Raw genomic sequence first — 19,328 nt, forward strand, 5'->3', positions numbered from 1 at the left:
TCCCAGCCATGAGGAGTCCCAGGGAGGAGGTATTATTAAGCCTTTTCTCCTCACTCTTTGCCTCTGTGCTTCTCTAAAACCCATAGCAAACATCAAGAGAAATTCCTGCACCTGGCATGAAGCCCACAACGACAGCAACAACCCTGGGATGAGCATGCTTGGGCAAAGAGATGGCATCCTAACCTGTTCTCCAAGTCTGGGCTGCAGGTGATTAAGCAACAGCTGACGTGGCTGGGATTTTGGTCACCTGCTAAGACTGATCAGATGGGTCATCTGAAAGACAGGCTGCGATGTTTTAAAAGAGGCTCCTTAGGAGTGGTTCCTGGAAATGGGAGGGTGGTGATTGCACCAGTCAGAGCTGCTATGGGGTAAGATTGGGCAGATGAAAATGTGGGGTTGAGGTGTTGGTTGGTGAAAAACTCAATGTGAGCTGTTGAGATGCGCTTGCAGCCCAGAAAGCCAACTGCATCCTGGGCTGCATCCAAACGAGTGTCACCAGCTGGTAGATGGAGGTGACTCTACCCTGTTTATGTCATTCTCCTCAGACCGTACCTGGAGTATGAGGACCCGTTGGAGCAAGCCCAGAGGAGGGCCACAAGGATGATCAGAGGGCTGGAGCACCTCTCCTGTGGCTGAGGGAGTTGAGGTTGTTCAGCCTGGAGAAGAGAAGGCTCTGGGGAGATCTTACGGTGGCCTTCCAGTATCTAAAGGAGGCCTACAGGAAAGCTGGGGAGGGCCTCTTTGTCAGGGAGTGCAGCGATAGGACAAGGAGTAATGGTTTTAAGCTAAAAGAAGGTAGACTCAGATCAGGTTTTTGGAAGAAATTCTTTACTCAGAGGGTGGTGAGGCACTGGCACAGGTTGTCCAGAGAAGCTGTGGCTGCCCCATCCCTGGAGGTGCTCAAGGCCAGGCTGGATGGGGCTTTGGGCAACCTGGGCTGGTGGGAGGAGTTGTAGGGGTTGGAATTAGATGATTTTTAAGGTCCCTTTCAACCCAAACTATTTTGTGGCTCTATGATTTAGAGGTGGGTTGGACCTGCTTGGTGGAAGAAGGGTCTCAAACACTGGAAGGCTGATATCAGCTTCAGAAATGTCTCAGTATTGAAGAAATGGCATTAAGTCAATAGGTCTTGGTGTTTTGTTGCTATTTAGAGAGATATCTTCCTATGTCTGTTAGAAATCAAAGGTATTACCTGCATAAATTTTACTGTGTTTCTAGGACCAACTGAAATGCTGCGTGTGTAATGTTTAAGTTTTTGGGAAAAAGTCCTTTTCAGCAACTGGAGGGCTGGCACTTGTCCTGGGAGCCTGGGGCAGCTGGACTGTGCAGCCCTGCTCCTATGAACGGGGCTGCAGGCAGAGTGCCTGCACCTGAGGCATGCTTGCCAGGGTCCCAGGAGAGGCACCGTGCTGGAGCTTGCTTATCCTTGGCAGCCAGAGACATATGGATGTGTCCAAACACAGCAGCAGCCCTGCCAGGGCTCTGATGCATGTAAATCACTCCAGCAGCAGTAATGCTGCCCGTGCTCATGTGCATGCTGTGCCTTATGTATATAGGCACTTGGCATGCATCCCAAAGAGTTTTTTTCTCATGTGGTGACTCCCTGGAGAGTTGCACATTGAATTTAGTTGAGGAAAATTTTAGGAAATATTGTATCCATCCCTGTACCTCACAGCCCTGCTCTTCTTAGCCTGACAACCCACACGTTCACTGGATTTAGCTACTGTGGAGAGAGCAGAGCAGTTGTGGTGAATTAATTAGTAACTTCCAGAGGTGTCGCAGCCTCTAGAGCTGGGCTATTACCTGGAACACCCCAGAATAGTTGTGTGCAGCTCTGAGCACAGGGGCAGCAGTGTTACCTGTTGAGAGGGGAAAGCCAGGCGAGATGCCCAGCCTGCTGCTTCTGCTGATCTCAGAGAGAGGATGAGGAGGAGGAGGGGACGTGACTGGAAGGGGTGGCTCCCACTGCTGCTCCAGGGTCCTGAAGCCCTGCGTTGCCTCAGCAGGCTGCAATCACCCCTATGCTCTTCAAATTCTTGTTGGGAGTTTTCATTTCTGGCACTGAGAAAGTGGTATCAGTTCAGCTCGCAGGGTCACTTCCATAGCCAGCTGTGTCTGTAATGAATTAAAAGTGCAGTAGGAGAGTGGATTTTTTTTTTTCTTCTAAAAGGTCTGTCAGTCCAAGTCTTTCTTCTTAATTGTTACACTTCACATTGATCTTACAGAGCTGGAGTGACATCTGGAGATGATTCCCTTTCCTCCTCTCCTCTGCAGTGCAGGAGTGTGTGACCTTCTTCATCAAACGTAGATGTACCAGCTAGTCACGTGCCACTAATGCTGAATGAATCTGGGAAGGAAGGTAAGTGATGTACACCATAAACTTGCCTGCAAATCACATTGTATTTCTTTAAATATGGCCAATACAGGGATTTTATCCTCCTCATTAAGTTATCTTAAGAGCACCTAGAGGAATGTCTGACAATCTCCAGGACCCTTATCAGTCAATGAGAGTTGGGAACTTAAACCCCTTAAGCTCTGTTGATGGCTTCTCATACTTTTCTCATAAACTGCTACCGCAAAAACAATTTTGGCAGGGTTCGGAGGCTCTTACATGTGCTCTTTGGTTTCATTTTTTGAGCCACAATTACTTTTCTGGCCTGCACTGTTACTTATTCAGTTTTCCATGTGAAATCACAACCTAGCTCTGAAACAGGCTGGAATTCATTAAATCCGAGCAGGATATTTGGTTCTATAGATCTTGTTTGAGAGTTGGTTGGTGATTCTGATATATTATTACAAATTTACAGTTGTTCTTGGTTGATAATTATGTTCTAAGTCTGTCCTTCAAATTAATCTGAGAGCACACTCTAAACAGCTCTGCTATGGCTTTGGTTTAAATAAATTACTTACAGGAATGACACATTTGTTACTAATCCTCCAGCCTCTTATGGCCAAATTCTGTAATTCTCTCTCAGACTGGTAATTCTTTCTTATGCAAGCCGACCTACTGACTTCACATTTATTCACCCAGTTCAGACCACCACTTAAGCACATGGTTAATTGTAAACATGTGTTTAGGTCTCATTGACTTCAGCAAGGCTTAAGTGCTGTCTTGAATAGGCATTCTTTTCCAAATCAGAGCTGGAAAATTAAATTTGTCCCCCTGTATAAAAGATCAATTCAACTGTTATGCCTCCAAAGGAAAACTGAAAGTTCTGTTGGATTAAGGCAGGATATACACTTAGTGTAATAACTATTGCTGAATACCTTGCCAAGTAAACTTTTATCCTGGAAGGAGTGCCCTTAACGTAAGGGATAGCAATTTTTGAAAGTATCTGTGCAGAGACACAAAATGCATCTAAACTATCTGGCAGATAATAATTTTGGTGTCTGTGACTAGTGAAAAACCTCAAGTGGTGTTTCAATAGGACCACACCAAGGAATTGTAGAATTAGAAATTAATGATGAACAGAAGCAAGGCTTCTTATATTAAGAAAAAAAAAAAAAGGGGGTTATGCATGTTTTATTTGGAGTGAATCATTGTTTACATGTTCTTTATTCCTGGTGCAAACCCTAACAGAAGTGCTGGCCTGTCAACTCTCATTAAAAAAACGAATAGGAAGAGGACCAAGTGCTGGCTGTCCATGTGCATGGATGTGTGCTGCAGATCCTGGGGAAGCAGAACGCTTTTGCCTTCATTTTGGCTCTGTTGAGGTCTGACACAAGAGGCAGAGGTGAGCATGCTGAATATGGGCAAGATGCCCTCAAATCTGCCTCTGCTTCCCTCCCTCAGTGTGCATCTTGTGCAAGGCAAGTGGGCTGCAAGCATTGTTTGAGGGTAAACAGGTAGAGGATGTTGATGATTTCAGTAAGTGTACAAACTGCTTTTCAAGTATGCTTATATTAGGGCCATACTGTGTAATATCCACAAGCTCTGGTCTAATTTAGCTTCATGGCAGTAGCTTGAGTGAATAGTGTTCACCCGGAATGAACAAGGATGACCATACTCCATGCTGGGTGTTGGTGTCTTTCCTCTGGTGACACGACCCCATGCTGGCATTACATGTTCTTTTCTCAGGTGACAAGTGACAGAATGTAAGGAAAAGTCCTCTAGTTGCACCAGGGAAGGTTTAGGTTGGATGTTATGGAGAATTTCTTCATGGTGAGGGTGGTTAGGCATTGGACTGGGCTGCCCAGGGAAGTGGTGGAGTCCCCATCCCTGACGGTATTTAAGAGATGTAGGCATGGCACTAAGGGTCACAGTTTAGGGATTTGGTAGGTCAGGTTGATGGTTGGACTTGGTGATCTTGAAGGTCTTTTCCAACCTAGGTGATTCTATGCATGTACACAACCCTGGCCAGTAGGGAAGCAAACTTCCCCACAGAGGTTAAGGTGAACTGGAAGGCTCTCAAAGGCTCTGCAATAGGCAGTGTGTGTGCAGTGGGGCAGACAGATCTTGCTGATGTATTGCTGTGTTCAGGCTTCTGTGGGCACCAGCTTTATATCAGCATGTAAAATGGGGCTAAAAGACCCTGAGGATGAAAATGGGCTCACAGAAAGCGATAAGCCCAAGGAATCACACTCCGGGCACAAAGTGCACAAGATGGAAATCTTACCAAATATCTCCTTACAGTTCTTCAAAAGCAGTAGAAGAAAGAGTTAACCTTTAAAAACATTTTCACCAATTACTTGGCTTTCCCATGACATCAGTCTTCTCAGTTTCTATAGTCCTTTGAAGAACAACATTACTAATAACTAACCTTGTGTATTTCATATAATCCTGAATTTTCCTTTGAGCCTTGAAGGAAAATCACAATTTCCCCTGTGTTCAGCTTCACTTTGAATTTGGAGTATGAAATTTTATATGTAGGACATTGCAAAGGAGTCTTGGGAGAGCAAAAAGATTTTTGCTTCTCATGTTTGCAAAACACTTGGCATTAGTCATATGATAACATTTTAATTCTTTACCATCATTGCAGATACATGTGTGGTACATAAAGTGTGCCCAATGTATGGGATATACCCAAATATGCAGGTATATGATTAATGCACAAGCCAGGTGCACAGGCTATTTACACAAGCAAAATGTTAGTCACTCTATCACCCATTTTTTTTTCTGAGTTGTAAACTGTGTCTGTGGAAGGACAACATGATCCTTACTAATCAGATGGCTCAATCCAGAGGTGTTTCTACCAGAGCACAGCTCCCATTTTAAGGTTCCCAGTAAATGTTGATGGTGACTAGACTAGAGCATCCCGAAGTGCTCCAGATGCAGCCGAATAAGGGCCTAGTCATGTAAACACCAGGTGTAGTGCTTCTAATAGGGCCCTAAGGGCTGGCTTGTCACAGCAGTAGTGTGGTCTTGCGTGGGCGTAAGGAACGGTTAGTGGTTTCTGTAGGTTGACCATGCTCATCTTCAGCAATAGACTGAGATGTGTTTGCAAACCCCTCAGACTTGTGCTCCTGCTTGATTCTCCCCTCCTTCCCCCCCGCAGCAGGCTGTCTTTTTGTGTGTGATTTTTTTTTTCTTTTTCAGTGTGCACTTCTAGCCTTCTGTTCAACTCTCTAAGAGCAAATAAAGGAGTTGAATAAACTTGCTGATGCTCCCTATTTCATGGCCTGCTGATAACTACATGATAACCCTCTCCATTGGATTCTTCATTCAAAAAAAGGGCAAAAGAGGGGGAAAAAAAAGAGAGCCTTTGTCAGCCTCGATAGCACTATTCACTGTTTTACCAACAAGTTACAGTGAGAACATCAGCTTCCTGTCCTTTCAGTGAAGCCCATTGATCTTTTTCCCTAGTAAACAGAACGGCTGTAGCTTTTGTTTGGCTTGTGCTTCCCATTTGTGCTGTGCATTTCAGTGATGAAAAGTGCTGTTGTGGCCATTCTGCCGAAGGAAAATCAGGACAATGGCAGTGGGACAATGAGTGGGAAACGTGTGGCAGCCATTGGAGGGGGACAGTGGGTGCTTGGGCCATTGCCATAAACAGTGACCTTTACAGAACGGATCCCTGAGAGGCTCTAGCAAAACAGGAATGGGATTTCAGGCTGAGCATTGCTCACCTCTCCTGTTAAATCAGCCCTGTGCAGGATGTGCTTGTCACAGCCTTGGACAAGCCTTTCAAAGGTGGCCAGGTGGTCAGAGGAACGTGGTGGCAGATCTGAGATCTCTGTCTTTGTTGCCTCCAATTATCAGTTAGTTATGACAAATTATTGTGATTAGGTGTGAGTTCTTAGCTGTGGAGGTGTGCTGGAGCTGCAAGACCAGGGCTTTAGGAGCACCTTAACTAGTGAGGTCTCTCTGCTATAAGAAGCCAAGTATGGGTAGGTGAAGTACCAAGCACAGGGAAGGATTGACGCTGGACCACGAGAGTCTGTGCCTGAGGAATGTGTGACTAGGATGGAGGGATGGGATCCGTGCAAAGAAATCGAAGCCTTTTTTCTTGCCTTTTTTTCTTCTCCCAGTCACTCAAGTGACTAATGCTTTAGAAAACAGAACAGAGATCTGGGGTTTCCCTTGATGGTAAGATGTCCAAAAATATGTTACTGCTGGCAGAAAGCAACTGCATGCTTTATCTGATCTGAGGTAGCAAGAAACAAAGTGTTTTCTTGGCCTTTCCTGTATTTCAAGCTTTGTTTAAGCAAGCAAATTTCTCCTTGTTGACTTTCATTGCATGCAGGTATTTTTCTTGGCCATACTGTCTGTAGAATTTGGTAAGCTTAAGTAAAAGAGAAATAATATAGCAAGTCTCAGGAAAATATTTCCTGTGAAATCCCAAATCCATTGAAATCAAGATTTGTTGATTTTTCTTTTGTTATTTTGTTTTGATAGCAAAACTTGATTTCAGTGGGATTCTGGCTTTTTCTTAACTGCTACTTATCTATCCTGCAATGATGTTGGCTTGGCTACTAGCCACAACTCTATGATGCCAGGCTCCTGGCATCTTCAGAACAAATATGAACCTTTCCCCTAAAGCTCACAGTTATGGCTGTTCACATTAAGATTTCCTAGACTTGTGTTGTCTACTGAAAGTCTGAAAAATTCTTTAGCTGCTGAGCTCATAGTATGGCTTGAGCAACTCTTTCTGGCAAAAAAAAAAGTATGTGAAAAGAATGGAAACAAGTTGCAAAGGTGCATCTCTACCAATACAAGTTTTTCTGTAGATGCTCTTGAGCTGTACTCATGGATTTGGGTTGTTCTTGTTAACATACAGAAGGTTAAGACCTTTGCAAGCACTATGAGACTGAACAACTGTTTTCTTCCTCTTGCGACTGTTGATGAACTTCTTGCTTCTCAGTCACAGTCCTTGCATGTGATTAGCCTATATGTTTTTTCCCTGAAACTTGTAAAAGGAAACATTTGCAAAATAATTTCTCTAGACTGTTTGAGTCTCATAACTTCTTTTTGTGTAGAGCATATAAAATGTGGGAAATCTCATAACGGAACAGATTAGAGTAAAACTACATTTTCCATGAATTACAATGTCAAACGGTTAAATGTTGAGGTGACTGAAATCTTGTTTCAAAATAAGTATAAATAAGAAAAACTGAAATGCAGAAGTCTTCCAATTTGATACAGTTCTATCACATGCTAATACTTTCTTCACTGCTTGCACTGTAGGTAAATCTTGGAGAAATGTAGCTTTCATGAAGGACAACATACAGGTCACCAAGTTTGTGTGAGAAGATTGTGTTATTAGACTTGGGCTCTTCTAAAGTATTATGCTATAGTTGAAAATTAATTCTAAAATCAGACAAACACCTGTGAAATCTGAAAAAAATGAATGTCCAAATATTTTAAACTTGGAAACATCTATTTTTATAGTCTGAAAAATATGCATAGTGTACACCTGTTAAGTGAGAACGAGGTTATACAATTTTATATACAACACACAATTCTTTGTGCATCTATTGTGGTAATTTGGTTGGCCATATAATGCCCACATGCGTCCCCCATCCATGTGGAGAGTATGAACCTAAAGCACACTTTTGCAATGATAGCACCTGGGCTTGATTTCATCCCCTGATGCTGCACAACTCAAGTTTCTGGACTTGTGAGTGCTTGACTTGCCCTTGTTGACTTCATGGGGCAAAGCAGTTTTGAGAAACCATGCAGGCAAAAAATTTTAGTCTGGGCCTAAGGAAAGGGGAAGCCTATGGGAATCACATCAACAGCTTTCAGGTGTTATTCTTGCTGATTTCCTTGCATTAGGTAAACCCAGGTGTAAGGTGTGCTGGCAGAAACAGCAATATAGACCATACTTCCAAGCGAGGAGGCTCACTACTACAATGTAGGTTAAGCTTAAACAACAGCGGTAATACAAAGCTGTTGGGTTAGTCAAGTGGCATAATCCCCCTCCCCTTTTTTTGACTAAAAAGACACCAGACACTTTCCAATTTCGCTGTTAGGAAAAAGGCCAGAGCCTTACAGTGTCAAGCTCTGTTCCCATATAGCCACGTGGCCTCCTAGCCCCTGAGGATTTACCAAGGCATGTAGGATAAGACTTCTGAAGATGTGTGATCTGGAAATGCTCTTTTTTTTTTTCCCCAGATGCTACTAAGATAGCCCTGCCCTGGGGGGCAGGAGAGGGCTGATACTAACGCTTGGGTGGGACAGTACTGCCCAGCCATCCTGTGTTCCCTTTTCACTCCTGGGGCCTTTCTCTTTTTGTGGCTGATAACTTTCAGGCACGCTGATGAGCATTATGAGTAACTGCAAAGCTGCAGGGTGGTTACTGCTGTTTTCTTTGCTCTGTCTGAGGTGCTGGGGAGGTGACACAGGGGCTGGCCACCTCCACCCTCTGGGGTGGGCAGGGTGGTGCGTGATAGCTGCTGGAAAAGGCAGGGAGGAGAGCCCTGGCCACCTGAGGAGTGGAGGAGGCAAGTGTGCCTGGGTTGCAATTAATTGGAGAGGATTTTGGCCAAAGTAAAAGGGTAAACACCCTCTTTTTCAGAAGGTGCTGTGGAGATGGCCAGGTTCTGCTGTGCGAAAGGCAGGATCTTCTGCAGCTTGAAACCCTTTTTGCCAGTGGGGCTACAGGCTTTGCACAGGGGCATGGGCCAGGTGTGGGTTTGGAGAGGTCAGGGTGCTCCTTGGGGAGCTCCCCTTGAGCTCCTCCCATTGCTGCAGTGAGAGCTTTCTGCTCCTCTGCTCCCATCCATTCCTCTCTTCCCGATTTTATTTGCAGGCTGCAGGCCAGAGCCTTATGGTGAGCACCACAGGATGGTTTTGGCATGGGCAGATCTGTGTTTTAAAATGGCACCAGGCTGCACCTTTTGGCCACTTGTGTACAGTCTGAAGTTCCTCTTTTTCTTATTCTTCCTTCCATCTCTCTTTTTATTTTTATTTTTCCTATTGAATGATTAAAAATGGACATGCTTTGCCAAGACTTATTAAAACAGTCCTGCTGGCTGTCAGGAGGCTTGCATTAGAATTAGGGAAGGAGGGCTTTTAAATTTTTCCGTAGCATAAAGAAATGGGGCTGAGGGATGGGGTAGGAATTAAATAAAGGAAAAAGGATGACATGTGGTCTAAATCCAGTCCTGAGTTCTCCTCTTCAAAGTGAGGCTATCTCCTAGGTGCTCACATTTTCCCACTGAATTTGGGGGATTAGCACAAATTGTGGCCTAATGATGCGACCAAGCCTTTATGTTTCTGTTCTCCTCCTGGGCAGCTTGTGCTGTAGCCCTTAGGTATGCTCCAGGCTAAAACACTGTCAGGTGGAGCAGAGGCCTGGGGTGACAGAAAGAAGCAGGCGCTTTCCTGGCTGCTGTGCCATCCCACACAGCACACTCACAACCAACTTGATGGCATTGAAATTTGCCTTTTTTTTTTTTTTTTTCCTCTCCTTGCCTCCATCTTTAAAAACACTGGGGGGAGAAAAAAAATGGGTGGCTGCTGCTGCTAATTCATGCTTGCTTGTTTTGAGAGGCCACATCTGAAAGGCCTTGTGTTTTTAAGTTGATATGCATCTTCCAGTGGCTTGCGCTTGCAGGTATCTGTTGCATATTTGTGCTGGGAAGACAATACTGCCCGTAGGGCTGGGTTGCAGGGAAGAGGAATGTGCTTCAGGGAGCTCGGTGGGGGGGATGGCATTAGCAGGGCAATAAAGCTGGGACAGAGTGGTCACACATGCAGTGGCAAAAAGCCACCAGATACTGGTTAGGGCTGAAGCCTTCCTTCTAGGAAAGCCAAGCCTGTCCTGTGAGGAAAACCTATAAAATAAAAACCAAAACCAAAGTAGGGCCCCAGAAGAATTTCCTGTGGATATCACAGGTGAGGAAGACAGATTTAAAGGAGAATGGTAGTTTTTAAATCACTTCTGTAGCAATGAGCAAATCTTCTGCTCAGTTAACCTGTCTGTGGGCTTACATTGATGCAAATGCATATAACTTGACCAAATACGTAAATTCCTGTGTGCATATAAATCCACTGAGATGCAAGATTTTCATTTTCCTTTTTTTTTTTTTTTTTTTTTTACCAGAGTCTATTTTAGAACCTCACTGGTCCAATATTTTGTGATGGGACTAATCAGTATGCAAGGAGTTGCATGGGTGCACAGAAGTGTATGCAACTTACTGCACTAGCCTAAATTGCTTTGATTAGGATTTAAAACCAATTCAATTTTGTGTGTACTACTTCAGAGTCACTACAGCAATACTGAATTGGTTTAAAGATACCAGTCAAGATCTCCGTTCAAAATGCTGTCTCGGGAAAGATGCGATGGTTGAAACCAGTCACGGATCATAAAGCATAACTTTCTTTTTTTTTTTTCCAACCAACACTTTTCATGTAAAATCAGGCTTGTGTTTCTTTAGAATTGTGCACCTCTCCTTCTGGCTCTGTTTTCCTTTTTTTTTTATTTTTATTTTTTTCCTGTGGGAAAGGCAGATTATTGTGAGGAAGACATTTATATGAGCCAACCTGAAAGTAACGTAGGCTTCTATCCAAAGCTTGGAGAGCTGTGGAAATTTTCATGACAATTGAGAGGCAAAATAGCTGAACTTTACTGCCTTGTTGGCCTCTGCTGTTGGTATTGCACAAGCTGAGAGCATCAGTTATGCTGATAGTTCTAGGAAAGAAGTGTGTTGTAGAGCTGGATAGCACAGCCATAAACATGTGAGCGGGTAACCTTGGTGTTCCGGATTGAAGAGAATGCCAAAGGACCTCCTAGTACTGCCACTGGAGGGAAGGCTTCTCAGTGGTGCAGGGATACACACAGACATTGCCTCCCTCAACGCCTTTCCCTTTGAGCTGGTCCTGTGATGCTCGCGGAGGAAATGCCGGTGCTGATAGGGCTGTGATTATATTTAGCAGCAGCGCAGTGGGAAGGAGCGGCTGCTTGGACGCAGCGACAGAATCGAAGCCAGCTGTAGCAGTGAAAGTCTCACAGGGTTAACCACAAAGTCTGCCTGCAGCTGCTGCAGCTCAATACCCAGCATTCACACGCGGCCTCCCCAAACTGCCTTGTGACATTTTTGATTCATGTCAGGGACAGAGTACCATTGTTAGGGGGGAAAAATAACTGTTTTATAAAACGTTCTGCAGGCTTTCAGTCATTTCAGTCCGTATTCTCTGCTCTGTGCCACTCTAGGTTGGAAAAAGTTCTCCTCACTTTGCTTTTCCAATTGCTGTTTTTTTTTTTTTTTTTTTTTTTTTTTTAAAAAAAAAAAAAGAGTGTTTCTGGCTTGATTTCTTTCAATAAAGAGCATGAGGCTCTCTGTAAAGCTCAGGAAGAGGCTCATGGTGGGCCCTGCTCTGCCTTTGTGGTGCTGTGAGCACGGAGGAGGAGGCTGAGGTTTCCGTGCCTCTTGGTGGTGTGAGGAGCAGCAGAAGCAACAGCCTGCCTCCACCAGCAGGAAGGACAGAGGGGTTCAGGGGATGGGCGTCCCCTCTCGTGACAAGCCACAGGGAGGGTTTCTGAAGTGATTTTCCTGCTCGAGAAGCAGGCTGGCTGCTGCAGGTCTGCTGTCAGGCCATCAGCCTGGTTGCTCTGATCAGGCCGGAGCAGTGGGCTCTGGGGATGTAGGCTCTGCTCCTTTACTTCTTTCAGCACAGAGATAAAAAGCCTCTTTGTTTTTCAGATTTATGGAAAAGTTTTAAATTGTTTGTCGCTCATTGCCCTGGGTAACCCCATACTGTGCTGCTAGCTGGAGCTCCAGGGCCGAACACCTAGCGGCTGGCGGGGACAATGGGACGCTGTGAAAAGGCCTTCCCATTCTCATTCTGCTGAAGGAAGTGCTGCTGCAGGGGCCTCCGTGCATTTTCACAGCCTTAATGCCTCATTTGCTTTAAGCACGTACAAGGACTTGCAGTTTGAGGAAGCAAATTAAATTAATGCCGTTGCTTTTTATTTTTTTATTTTTTTTCTGAAGTCATTCCCCCCACATCCATGTTACTGCAGATGCTCAGATATGGTTGGTTTGGAAAAAGAGAAGTCCTAGTGGAAAAAAATAGCTTTAAAAAAAAAAAGTCAGTGCCCCTTGCATCTGCCCTCTTAGGACTTGAGGCAGAAAGGTCTCCAAGCCTGCTGTTATATGTTACAGAGCCTTGCTGCAGCCCCATGAAGCAGAGCTTGCCTGGACCATAGCATTGGGTCTGGGGTCTCCAGGCTGAGCAGTGCCTGGCTCCGCAGCAGAGTGGTGATGGTATTCAGGACAGCTCCGTGGAGAGCTGGTGCAGGCACCAGCAAAGCTTATTAACTCTGTCTCTGTGCTCTTTGAGACAGGCTGAACTGCTCCAGGACTAGGAGGAGCAGGAGAGCAGTGTACGTGCAGCGCTGCACCCCTACAGAGCTGGCCTGGGAACCTCTGTGCTGTGCCAGGCTCCATCCACAACCTGGCTAAAGCACCTGCAGGTAATTGGGAGCTGACTGCGCCTGACTGGAGGGCAGTGTCAGGTTAATTAGACATCTGCAGGCTATTCTTAAACCCTCCCTTTTCTTCTTGCATTCCCAAAATGGGATACTACTTAAATTTAAATAAATATATATAAAAGTCAAGACAAAAGAATTAAGACCTTCCACCCAGATTGGCATGGAACACATTTTTTACTAAAATGACTGATGTGGGCTGATTTAATCTTAGTAATTTCCCTTTCTCAGGTACTAAAATCTGTGGCTCAGCATGGCTATTTTGATTTTCCCGTTCCATGATTTACTTTCCATATTCTGCATTCATGTATTTTTCTTCCCTGATTCTTAATGTGCTTAGCCTGTTAAGATGAATATAAGATCTCTATAGTAGCATCTGAGATCGTAATCTGTCTATATCAAAGGCCAGAATTATTCCCTGTTGTTTGTAAAGGAATTATTTAATAAGTAATCCTTGTAAGTGTCAACATTACACATGAGATGACATAACACTTGGGGAAAGTAAGGACTAAGCCAATATTCCCACACCAGCTTCAAAGCTAAACATGCTTTCACATACAGATGCTTCCTATTTCTCGTCTGTGGCTTCTATTTCCCACTAATTGGAGTTGACACTGGAAGGACCAGTTCTCCTTTTCCTCCTCCTGGATGTTTTGATTGGAATGTTAATACCGTCCTCTTTCATTACCGGGCTGTGCAGAGCGCTGTTCAAGGTATAGGATCGGCTTTCCTGCAGAAGCTGCGCCTGCCCCGCGGGGTGCCAGAGTGGAGTTCATGCACAGCTGGCTACTGGCGGTGCAGCACTCCCGGTCCTTGTGCGCCTGTGCTTTTGGGAGCAATGAAATCTGGACCGAGATTTTTGTGTTTCTGGCCTATCCTGCCCAAAAGTAAACTTCCTGCTGAATGAGCACAGAGAGAATCGAGCTGTTCTGCAAGTAAAATACTGAAATCTTGGAAGCTGAACTCATGCAAAATATTTTTCCCTCAGAGTGTTTCTGCATGTTGAATACATCAATCTCTGCAAAAATCTGAGAGTGTTGGCCCCCAGGTGGCAAATAGCTCCTCCAAGGCTGAAAAAGCCTCCTCTGCTTCTTGCAGAACCTCTCCCTATCCCCGCCCCAGCTCCTCACCAGCGTGCTGCACTGTGCATCCCTCCCAGACAAATTCAGCCCCCACCCCGAGAAGCATTAATGGATTTCTGTGGTGTGAATTCGCAACATCAAAATGTCACCGGGAGTTTATTCTTTTTGCTAACAAGACAATCCTGATTAAACCATCCTGCATCCTTGCTTTCCTAAAGCAGCCTCTGAGGTGGGGCTGTGCAAACAAAAAAAAAAAAGGTGGGGGGGATGAAACAGCAAAATGCATTGCATCCCTGTAGGTACTCCCAGTCCCTTTGTGGGTCTGCAGGTTCTGGGGTGCCTGTGCGCCCCTTGGGAGCTGTGCATCTGCCAGGAAATTGTGATTTCTCTGGAGCTTACAGCTCTGCATCTCCCTCCGCTGAAATCACTGTACCCTACTGAGGTGCTGTTGGTGCATGGGTTTTCTTTTTTTGGGGGGGCCTTTTGGGGATGTGGCTCTTTGTCTAATAAAGTAATAATACCTGAATCCAGTGGGGCTTTCAGCAGCTTTTCCTCTACAATTACAATGACACGTGTATCTCTGCTTCCACAGTGCTGACTTGCCAAATATCAAGCACTGCCTCATTCCATTTATTTTCAAGATCCTTTTGGCTCTGCTCTCAGCATTTGTCCCTAGGCGTATGTAGGTGCCATAAAGCCTAGAATGTAATGGGGCTGTTTTGTATAATCACCACACAAGTAATAACTCTATGAAATCTTAATGATCAACCTTTGCTTTTGTGCAAGTGCTATTTGCAGGCAAACTGATGGAAAATGTAGGTCCTATACAGATCACTGGAGAGGATCCTGAAAATCTATCGCATGGATCTACCTGTGTTTTCTGCATATGAGACATGGAGGTGCCTTGGGGCCTCTTATGATCCATGAGGAGCAAGAAGCATGCTTTTCCTTCTGCTACATGAGTCAAAGCAAGTGCCTTCAATGCTGGTTCACCTGGAAGGCCTGGCCTTGCCCTGGGCCTTGCATGTCCATGTGGCTGCCCTGTGTGAGGCCTTCCCGTGTCCCACAGAATCACAGAATTGGGGTGATGGGCAGGCATAAAAGGATGAAGTGTCTCACAGGGCTGGGTTTCTGTTAGTACGATAAGAAAAGAGCAAAATTAATCTTGAGACGAGGCAGTTCTTCAGGCATTTTTCACTTTAGTAACCCTGTTGGTGGGCCCTCTGCCTCTTTTTAGACATTGCCAGCCCATGACCCTTTAATGAAGGCGATGTTGAGGCAAAATGGTTGCTCTAAGTGTTCATTTTAGACAATGAATGACACAAGGCTAACGTTCAGGTGTATTATTTACTTTTCAGACCTGTAAAATAGCTATTTTGAGAAAGCAGTGAGGAGTGCTGTGTACATTTGCAGTGCCTTCTCTCAGTCTCTTGTTAAAGTTGAATGATTCTTACTTTTGTGGAAATGAGGGAGACACAGCCAATGCAGGCACAGGAGGCTTTGTGCGAGCTTTCTTCATGTCCCCAGGCTTAATTTGAAACTGTGTGAGGTCTCCTGTGGCCCAGGTCTGTGCTTCTCTTTAGCAGACACTGTGGTGTTAATTGTGTTACGGCTTTGCACGAAGGACAAGTGCTCCCCAGGGGCCATGATTATTCCTTCAAAATCATTTTCATCACTGATCTAAATGATATTTGATCTGAATATACTTTTTTTGGAGGCAAAATATGATGATGTTAGCACAGAAAGCTTGGGACAGACATCATGTTCCTATATGTGTGTCTGTGACACCGTTGCAATATGAATATGCCAACTAAATTTCTAAATTCCCTTTAAATTTCTTGTCCACTTGTTATCACAATGTTCTTTGGAAAGCAATGCACAATATCATGGAGCTATATCAAGTGTTTTTCCTTGTCTTCAATTCTCAAGTCCTCAGCGACTGTTTCCTAGAAAAGCGATACCCTCCTTATCTATTCATTAACTCCTACTGCATATCACAAGGCCTTCCTGCAATTTCCCATCAGGCATGACAAACTTATCTTGTAGACTTATGTAGTGATTTTGATGGCTGTAGAGACCTGTTTGTTTTGTTCTGAACTAAATTAATAACACTGCAATGGCACCCGCTCTACCACTGAACTTCTAAAACTCTCCTAATATACTAATCAGCATGTCAGTGGAATATTCTTTCTGGATAGAGACAAGCCTGGTGAAATGAATTAGACATTCACATGGCATTGCATAATTCAGAGAGCAGGTATGGTGCATATGATTTGCATTAATAGCCTCTACCGCAGCAGCTTCTCACAGGTCTCTCTCATTATATAGTATGTGGAAGCTTCCAGACTGTCAATCAATTACAGTAATTTCCTTTCCATATTTATTCCATCACGATCATTGACAGTTACCATTAAGTGACATTAATACAATACAATCCCACCTTGCTTTTTCCAGTGCTCCTCTTACAGGGTGCTTAATCTGTGTAAGGCTGAGAGACTCCATTGTAAGGGAGAGAGTATCTTCTCTCCCTTGCTCAGCATAGTGTGGTTCATCCGTGGTGAGGAGGAGGATACAGCATGTGGTGTCACGCTGTCCAGCAAGCCCACTGGGCTGCTCAGGAGCAGGGTCTGCTGGATCAGGATGGAGGTGGCTCCTGCCCATTGGTGAGCATGGGCTGCTATGGGAGGCCAGCAGGCTTAAACAAGAGAAAATGCTGTTATTAACTGCGACAGCTCAGTGCAGCTCATGCGGTGTGTTTAGGTGCATCAGTGTGAGCGTTAGCATGGTTGTGTTCATAGATGCCTTACCTCATTGGATGCCAATGGACCTTTCTGGCGAAGTAGTCTGAGCTAAATTTGCTGATATAGCTACTAATGCTTAGGCATTCTTGTCAGAGAAACCAGAGCTCTTTTATTGCTCCCTGCCTGCCCTTTCTGGATCATTGATGGTTTTGAAAACCTCCCGCCCTTCCCTAGGTAAGTGGAGTTAAGAACTGTTCAAGCCCACTAACAGTAGCATCCTCTATCAAATAGGTGCAGTCCCAGTGGCCACACTACTACAGAGCAGAGGAATCTTCATGCACTTTTCAAATAACTAATTTTTGGCATTGTCACGTGGGAGCTAATGGCAACTGAAGGGCTCCTCCTTGCTCTTTCTCTGTGAAGTGTGTTACAGTACTTGTGGTAAGAAGTGAGCTACTGGTGGTCTCAGCCCTGTTATTTGAGGTCTGTACTCTGAGAGGACAAAACAGTGGGTATGAAACCTCTTAGTAAATGTTATCGGAGAAATATGAATGTGTTACACAAGCAAACACTACGTGGCAGGTTAACTGGAGCATTGCATATGCTTCTGGCCATTGCTAGCTATCGCTGGTCTTTTTTTAATCGATATTTGCTGAGACTTCTTCTGTGGAGTTAGGAAGGTTTTTAGCTACAGATTTTTCCAGGACCTCCTATCCCTTAGATCCCTGATGTCCTTTCCAAAAATTTAGAGGCTTAATTTTAAACTTGAAAGGTGATATTTTTCTTTCGGTAGATGGGAGAGGAAACATTTTTTGCAGGTCAAGAAAAAGGAATTGGATCCGTATCTCCTATTCTGCTGTAACGTTCCTCTTCTGCTTCCCCCTCACTGTACTAAAAATGCTCTCTCCAGAATGCTCCCTTTGCATTTCTGCTGCCTTTGTTTGAGGGACTGTTTCTGCCCCTTTTCAGCTGTGAGGTGCTTTTCCCAGCTCGCTGAGCTGACATGATGAGATTCTCTTACTGCTCATCAGTAAACACTTCATCAGCAATTCTGCACATGCCGAAGGGTTTTTCTTCTTGTCTGTGCTGAATTTTCTGGTGCTTCTTTCTTCTTCAACTCTCCTCCTAGGTTGGATGCTTTTCCACTCATCCCCATTTCCCTCTTTGATATGTGTCAGAGACTAAGCAGCATCAGTTGCCACCGTGTCCCCGTTCAAGACCCTCCTAAAGCTATTGCTGCCAAATATGCTGGATGTCTTCTTCCTCGCAGTGCTCCACTTCCATCCTTGTCATTCATGGGTAACAGTTCAATGATCTTTCCCCTTCTCTGTCCACTGAGCTCATTTAAAATCCAAACAGTTCCTGTCTGTCAGCTCTCCTGTTTGTGACTTCCACTCTGTTTACTTCTCTCTTCAGAATCTTTTCTGTCACCTCTCATCTCTGAAATTGTCAGAGCCTCCCCAAGACATTTATTTCCCCATCCCTCTTTTGTTCTCATCCATGGCTTCTTGTCTGCAATTGAGAGGGTCCCCTCAGTTTGTTGTACTGTCACCACACTCTTTCAGGTATGTTGGCTGCTTAAGCTTTCCTCAGGACAAGAGTGGTCTTGGCTTCTGATACTCACTGCTCAGGCTGTACTTCACAGTTCTGCTTTATTGCTTTATATTCAGTTCTGTGTCTGTGTCGAGATCACACAGGGCATTTTCTCCATTTTAGGATCATGAATTTTGTTGACAAGTTTAAACAAGTTTCCCTCTAGATAAGGGTGGTTTGAAATTTGAATTGGAATTTCCCTATATATTTAAGTTGTCATATCTGGATTTTAGGGTTCTGCCTTCTATAAACATGTGCTAGGTATGGACTTTGAATGCACTACTAGATTTCCCCAAAGGTCTGGATGGCTGTCACACCGCTGCTCTTGCTTTAGCCCAAGCTTTTCACCCAGGGTAGACTAATGTTCTCAATTTGAGTGCTAGCTAAACAATATTTAGGCATCTAAGTAAATGTGATTTGATTTCTACAGCTAGCAGATGATTTAGTGGGGAGTTTTGAGCACTTTCCAGTAAGCTTTATTGAGTTATCAGATAACTCATTATAGTTAATGGTGTGTATTTTTTCTGGCCGTGCAATCATTTGAGAATTTGGCAATATGCATTCGAAATGTAACCACTGCAGTAATTTTTTTTTCTTCTTTATAGAGTGGATTATACTGCTTTCTGACATTTGTTGATTCAAGAAACATTTCAGTGAATTTCAGTATTTGAACCAGAATTGTGTACTTGTCTACTCAGGAAATAAAACAATATGCTGTGTAATTCTGATCTAATTTAGATGTTAATAGGTCAAACACAGTCTGCTAACAGTGATTTTGGAATAAAAACATGTGAAACTTAGGAGGACAGATATATTCTGTGACTTGAAAAAGACTGAAGCAGTAAGCTGTCCTATAAATTATTAACTCCCTTTCAATAGTTACGTAACTATACAATGGATTTTTGTCTATTGGGGACTTTAAAATACTGTTTACAGGAATAACTTCATCTCAGTTTGCTGAGGATTAGTATGCATTGCTTTAGAGGAACATGTCTCTGTGGTCCAACGATGAGAAAGGTGCTAAGCACCCAAAGGTC

At 44.2% G+C, this 19,328-nt stretch overlaps 1 long non-coding RNA gene across 1 annotated transcript; it reads left to right on the forward strand.

Annotated features, from left to right (window-relative positions):
• The first annotated feature begins 235 nt into the window (after nucleotides 1–235).
• Nucleotides 236–14,163, forward strand: LOC106018375 (uncharacterized). Its single transcript, XR_001192438.5, has 5 exons — nucleotides 236–368; nucleotides 2,226–2,359; nucleotides 3,581–3,734; nucleotides 12,732–12,860; nucleotides 13,437–14,163. It is a non-coding gene; the product is annotated as an uncharacterized lncRNA (long non-coding RNA).
• The last annotated feature ends 5,165 nt before the right edge of the window (nucleotides 14,164–19,328 follow it).

The sequence above is a fragment of the Anas platyrhynchos genome, chromosome 2, assembly GCF_047663525.1.
Source record: "Anas platyrhynchos isolate ZD024472 breed Pekin duck chromosome 2, IASCAAS_PekinDuck_T2T, whole genome shotgun sequence".
NCBI classification, from domain to species: Eukaryota; Metazoa; Chordata; class Aves; order Anseriformes; family Anatidae; genus Anas; species Anas platyrhynchos.